The sequence below is a fragment of the Primulina eburnea genome, chromosome 3 (assembly GCF_022965805.1).
Source record: "Primulina eburnea isolate SZY01 chromosome 3, ASM2296580v1, whole genome shotgun sequence".
NCBI lineage: Eukaryota > Viridiplantae > Streptophyta > Magnoliopsida > Lamiales > Gesneriaceae > Primulina > Primulina eburnea.
Window position 1 is genome coordinate 14,114,845 of NC_133103.1, and position 6,534 is coordinate 14,121,378.

Sequence of the window (6,534 nt, forward strand, 5' to 3'; positions counted from 1 at the left end):
ATATTTAATGAGATTTTGCCTTTCTAGATGATGAGATAAATATGTAAATGTTATCTTGATAAGGAATCAATATTTAACTTTCTTTGTTTGATAGGTTATCTTGTGGAGAAAAACTCTAGGAGAGAGGATGTTTATAAATAAATAAGAAAAATGAGGACATTGACGTGACCGATGCTTGATCAATCATACACTCACGTTTGCGCTTCGTGGACTTAAGAGAAAAATATTATCAACATTGTTGCTGCCGTGAAGCGTGTTGCCGTGATTGCTGAGGACACTTCAAACAACACGCGTGCAAGTGTTGGCTGAAGATTGTGTTTCGTTGCATCAAACTTCTGCATCGATTCTTTGCTTTCTTGAATGATTTTTATACTGGTTGTTTGATTTTTAGAAAGCATTCATTTTCTCAAGTGTTGAGAAAATTGATTTTTGTGAAGATCACCAGTGATTGATTTTTGTAAACGTTTCGGTTTTTTAGTGATTGATTTTTCTTTAAGACACCACATAAGTATTTATACTTGTGCATATTTAATCTTGTCCATCTATTTATTTAAAATCAATTTGTGTTATAAATTTTAATATTCCGCTGCATGTTGTCTTGAATGTTGTAACATTTAACACAACACCTAATTCTGATATAACACAAATTCATAACATTAGACTACTGTTATTATACTAACGTCAAGTAATATTCCTAACAATACTTATGAAGGTTACAAAATTGTGCATCTTATAACATAAAATCTAGACTTTTAAGATTATAGTTACGTTTATTTGAACTAAAATCTATAATAAATAAATTCTCAATCTAATTGGATGGTTATAAATCTCACTAATAATATAAAAGAAACAAAAAAATATATATTCAAAAAAATATACTAAATTAACATAATTTACTACATTATTTTTTATATTATTGTAGTCAGTTTAGATCTATATGGTTGGGTTTTTTAATCCAAAATTTGAATCAGACCAATTTTATGGTTCTGTGGATTTTAAAACCAATCCAAACTGAGATTGCCCGAAAACTGATCCAAAACATGCGGTTTGGTTATGGTTTTACAATTTAGACCTGTCTGGTTCATTTTCTAAACACCTCTAAATCTCATAACACACATTTAGATATATTAGGAAAAGACACATACGACGCACGTGAGAACACACCTCTATTGTTGATAAATGTTGTTAAATAAATGAGTTGAGAAGAGATTATTAGTTTGCAACTAATTAATGATTTTTATGTTATTTTATTTAGTCAAACAGTAAAATTCAATGTAATATAATTTATATAACATTTATTATAACATGGAAATGTTATTTGTTCAAATTTATTGTGTATTTAAAATCTAATTGAATTTAAAATTTTTGTAAAATATATTAGTAATCAATCTTAAAAATATAACATAGAATTGTCATAAAAAATTATTAAAATAAATAAGAGATAAAGAAAAAATATAATGCATAGTGTTGACTACATTATTTTACCATTATTGATTTAGGAAAAAACAAAAATATAATGTAGATAATGCATTCTAAAATCAAATAATTGTGTCAATCTTTTCTTCCTTCATATTTTAAACTTTTCTCTCTTTCACGATTTGTTCTTTTATTATTCGTCTTTTCTTCTTGGTGAGAAAAGCAATGTTATCATTATCTTTAATAACATTTCTTGTGATATCATCGTCATCAATCATTTGCATTTTCGTACCTTTATTTTTTGATGATTCTTTTGTTGGACGACCTCTCTTTTTTAAAAATATTTTTTTATGCTGAAAATATTTCCTTGCAAGAGTAGCAATAATTTCATCATCCTTAATCTTCATTCTCGTATTTTCACTTCTATTACTTATATGCCAATGTCATTAATGATTGATATATTTGTTGGACATCATTTTTTCTTTTTAATTTTTTGTTGTTCGAAATCTACTAATCTATTTTTTCTTGCGATGTGTTTGTTGTTGAAATTTGTGATTGGATTTTGAATAGCTTCAATTACAAATGCTAATGTTCCGTCTTTTATTTATACCGACTTGTCTATTTTGAGAATAAATGTATATTCTTCTCTATTTGGTGTGCATTTGGATTCAATTATTTCATCTATCATGGAAGTGAAAAATTCGTAAATGTAATGAATATGTTTCTCTAAATATATATAGATTGAAAAGAAAAAAAACATAAACATGTACCATGTTGTTCCTCTTAAAGATATTTTCAATAGAAGAAAAGTTCGATTCAATATTATCTCGAATTTGATTATTAGCTTCCCTAGACTTGTATTTGAAAATATTTTGATGTCAATCATTCTCTCCATTCAGAAGAAAAGAAGTGAATATTGTAAAAGATCATAACAACCAAAATAATATTTAATTCTATGACTCTGGTCATTGCATCCATGAATTACGACGTCTGATAGGATCGATTAGGGGGGTAATCGTTGAGCTAAAATAGCTCGGTTCTTGAAATATTGAACACCGATGAATTAAATCGAGTTTGGTGTTCAAACCAAGCGGAAAATACTCGAAATAATCCTTCGTAGAAACCGAATAAATATTTTGTAAACCATTTAAAATATATGCACGTTGAATGAGTTAAAATATTCAGTTGAAGCATTTTATCAAATACTTGGTGTACAATATTTTGGTATTTGAAGAACACATAAAATGCTTCAACAATGCATCTTTAAAACTATGAAATGATAAGTAAATGCAATAAAGAAATAGACACGAATTTGTTTATGGATGTTCGGAGATTTCAAATACTCCTACGTCACCCCTTCTTCCTCTTGGGAAGGATCCACTAGAAGACTTTGATTTATACAACTCATTGTACAAACCCATTCAGCTAGGACTTACCCACTGCCTAAAACTGAACTCCTAGCACTCAAGATTGTAGGCAGCACCTCACAATCAGCATATTGTTTAATGTCTCATATGCAAAGACTACAAACACAATGTTTTACGTCTTTGTGTAAAGACTCACTCAACTAAACTTTTCGGCTCAAACTCTCTATATGTGTGAGTGATTGTGTGTGAGGAATTTATCAGTTACAGTGTACATCTCAAATGTTTCCTCACACAAGGGCTTGTGCTCTCAACTAGCTGATATATTCATGCTAAGTGCCCATGCTTTTAATCCCCTTCCAAAGCTCTTGTTTGATCTTCAAGATATTGTATTTATAGGCTCCAACACTGATATATACGTTAGACACAAGAATATGACCGTTGGAAAGTTTCTGTAATGTTTCGGGAAGTGCAACGGTCAAATTCGTCTTGCTGGAAAATTTCCCGACTGGTCAACTCTGGTCAACTCAACTGGTCAATCAGTTCAACTGGTTCAGTTGGTCTGGTTCAGTTCAACTGGTTCAGTAGGACTGGTTCAACTGGTCTGGTTCAGTTCAACTGGTTCAGTTGGTTGGTCAACTGGTCAGCAGCTGGTTCAGTTTCAGCTGGTGTGCTGAAATCAGTCTAGCTGATTTCAGTTTGTGCAGAACCAGTAGCTTCATCGTCATTTATCAGCATCGTAAGCTTCGATTCAGACTTTGACTTATAAGAATGATTTGTAGATCTTTGTCTTATCTTTCCAACGCATACTGAATCGCTTCGTTTCGATAACCGAGCTGAGAGATATGACCAAAATACCGCAGCTGCTCAAACCCAACTGATTGCTGTTTTCGTGCAGTCAGTTCGTCACTTCAGCGATCAGTTAGCCCTTGATAACATTCGATTTTGCCCAACTGACGTGAAATACGACTTGTTCCAAACTGAGTTTTCTGATCAGTCGAGTTGGCGGATTGTCGTTTGGATCATCCAGCTGAGAGATATCATCAAAATACAGAAGCTTGCCAGAAATTCAGTTTGTGCAGAATTCAGTTTCAGCTTGCTTCTTGTGTTTGCAACTTCACACTTGAGTAAATATGTTAGAAACACAAACAAGTTTTGTTAACATCAAAATCAAGATTACGAACATGAAATGTTCCAACAACGTCGCTATCATATGGCATATTAGCATTATTTCATTCGATCCAAATGGCAGCAACTTATCAGTTGTAGGCATATTGTAACATCGTTGATCCACAACAAGTTTTTTACAATTATGTAGCCTAATTTCCTCAAGAGACGACCAATCGTTTATTCTGCGTAATGATTGAGTGTAAGAGTTTCTTTTCAGGACCTCCATTAATATCCATTGTGTCTTCACCGATATCAGCATTTTCCATCACATTCATTTCATTACTTGTATCCCAAAAATACAATTGGAAATGAGATAGACCAGCCTCATCGGATGCCATAGGTGGAAAAGTGTGGAATATTTGGCCTAATGCTCGAAACGTGTAAATTCCATGATTTAAAGAAACAAGTTCTTTGTCTATCTTAACTCCAGACGAAGTAAAAGAGAATAGACTATTATAAACACTGATTTTTTTCCGAAAATCAACAACTTTGTGAAATTGATTTCCAGTGAATAGGTCTATCAATTCAAGACGGCATCACAGTGTTTGTCAACTTAATTTTACCATTGTCACAGCAAAATGTGGGAGATTCAAATTCAAACTTTCTTGATTTTACCATTGTCACAGCAAAATGTTGGAGATTCAAATTCAAACTTTCTTGCTTCACAGTAACGACATATATTCATATGTTTCAATTCATGCAGATCAACAAGTGATTGACCTAACAAAAATACAAATATGATAATAATATTTAAAAAAAATATGTAGTTTCCCGATATTTTATAAATATGTTTGAAACTAAACTTAGTTTTATTTTCATGAATCAAAGTTTTCAGTAACCAAACTATATTTTTCCTATTTAATTTTGTAGATATGTTGGACCCACATTCATTTAATCTCTTTTCTTTTAGAATTCACAACATTATTAATGTAATGACATTTTTTATCTATTTCCAAATTCGAATATTTGTTTTCGAAAGTGCGACACCTATTAAATGTCAATATATCTGCTATTTAAAAAAAAAAAAAAAAAACCAAACAGCTTGTTAGAAGTCAAATTTGGATACATATGATTTCAATTAAATAATAAAAATTTGAAATCTTCAATTGGTATACCTTGGTTAGTACCATTTTCAATTGATGGATTGGTTGGTTCAAATAATTTTGCAAAGTCTACAAACATGGGCTAAAATTTCAGTTGATACCTCGAATCGAGACAATGATTGTACCTAACAAATAACAAATATTAGTAGCAAAATCGAACCTAAAGTCGAGCTAAATTGAGAAGTTAAAAACTCATTCACCCGCTGCCTTATGAAACTCGAGGTAGGGCAAGATTTCGAACTCCAAATGCCTTGAGAAAAATCAAGTCCAAGCAACGGCGGAGGCCACGATTACAATCGCCATTTCAAAGAATAATTTCGAGTTTGATTTCTCGAAAGTAAGCTTTTCTGACTCGTTGGTTATTCTTGACGTGTCTCATAACAAGATTTACGGGACGATTCCGGAACAGATTCCTGATCCAGTGTACTTGCAGCTCTTGAATGTCTGTTATAACAGATTGAGTGGGAAGAATATTCCGACGGGGTGGAATCTGTGGTTCAGATCACCGACTCATTCTTGGGATACCACATCTTTCTTTCATAACCGATGCTTGTAAGTTGTGTGGGGCTCCATTGAATCCATGCAAATGATCTGTAATAATTTTATTTGTTTTCTCAAAAAATGTGTGATATTTGTTTGCTTCGAGATCTGTTCCGGCATTAATCAATATTACAATGATTTATGTAATGAAATAAATATTAAAACTTTCATATTGTTTTTTAAGTAGTTCGAAATGCTTTTGCCAAAAGAATTATGGTTTCTTCATTTTCCTCAAATGAACCATATAAAAAAATTTAGTTTGTTTCGATTGACAAAGAAAATGAAGTAAGATTGAATTAAAGTTCGACAAAGATTTAGACAATGTTATGTATCTATTAAGCAAGAATCTGTTATACTAACAGAAGATGGTGTCTTTTTTACACCAATTGATTTTTATGAAAATACATACATATAAATGCAAATATTCACAAATTCTCTCGTACAAATTACATATTTAATGTGGGTAGATCGTTGTACGAATAATAATAAAAAGTAGTGACTTTTTACATGTGTTGCTCACTTATAAACATAATATTTTTTTATTATTTTTTATTTGGAACACCAATAAACTATCTAATCTAAAAATATAAATATAGGATTGAATTTAAATGTATAGAAAATGAGAATAATTGTAATTTTAAATAAAATTAGTTAGTATAAGATATTTAACTTTAATTGAATAATAAAAGATAACAAAATAATCACAATTTTTTTTATAAAAAAAAAAAAAAAACAACTACTGTACAGGTACCAAGATGCTAGTGTGATATAATTGTAGAAAATGATGAATAAAATTACAAAAATATGATTTACGAAGTTTCATCTCAAAAGTGGTTGCTGCTCCTTCTCTCTCACGTTGTGATCACCAGACAAGCCCAATCACAATTATTGCAAAAGAACAATAAGGACACATACTCGTGTTTTGCCATCTTTTTAATGCA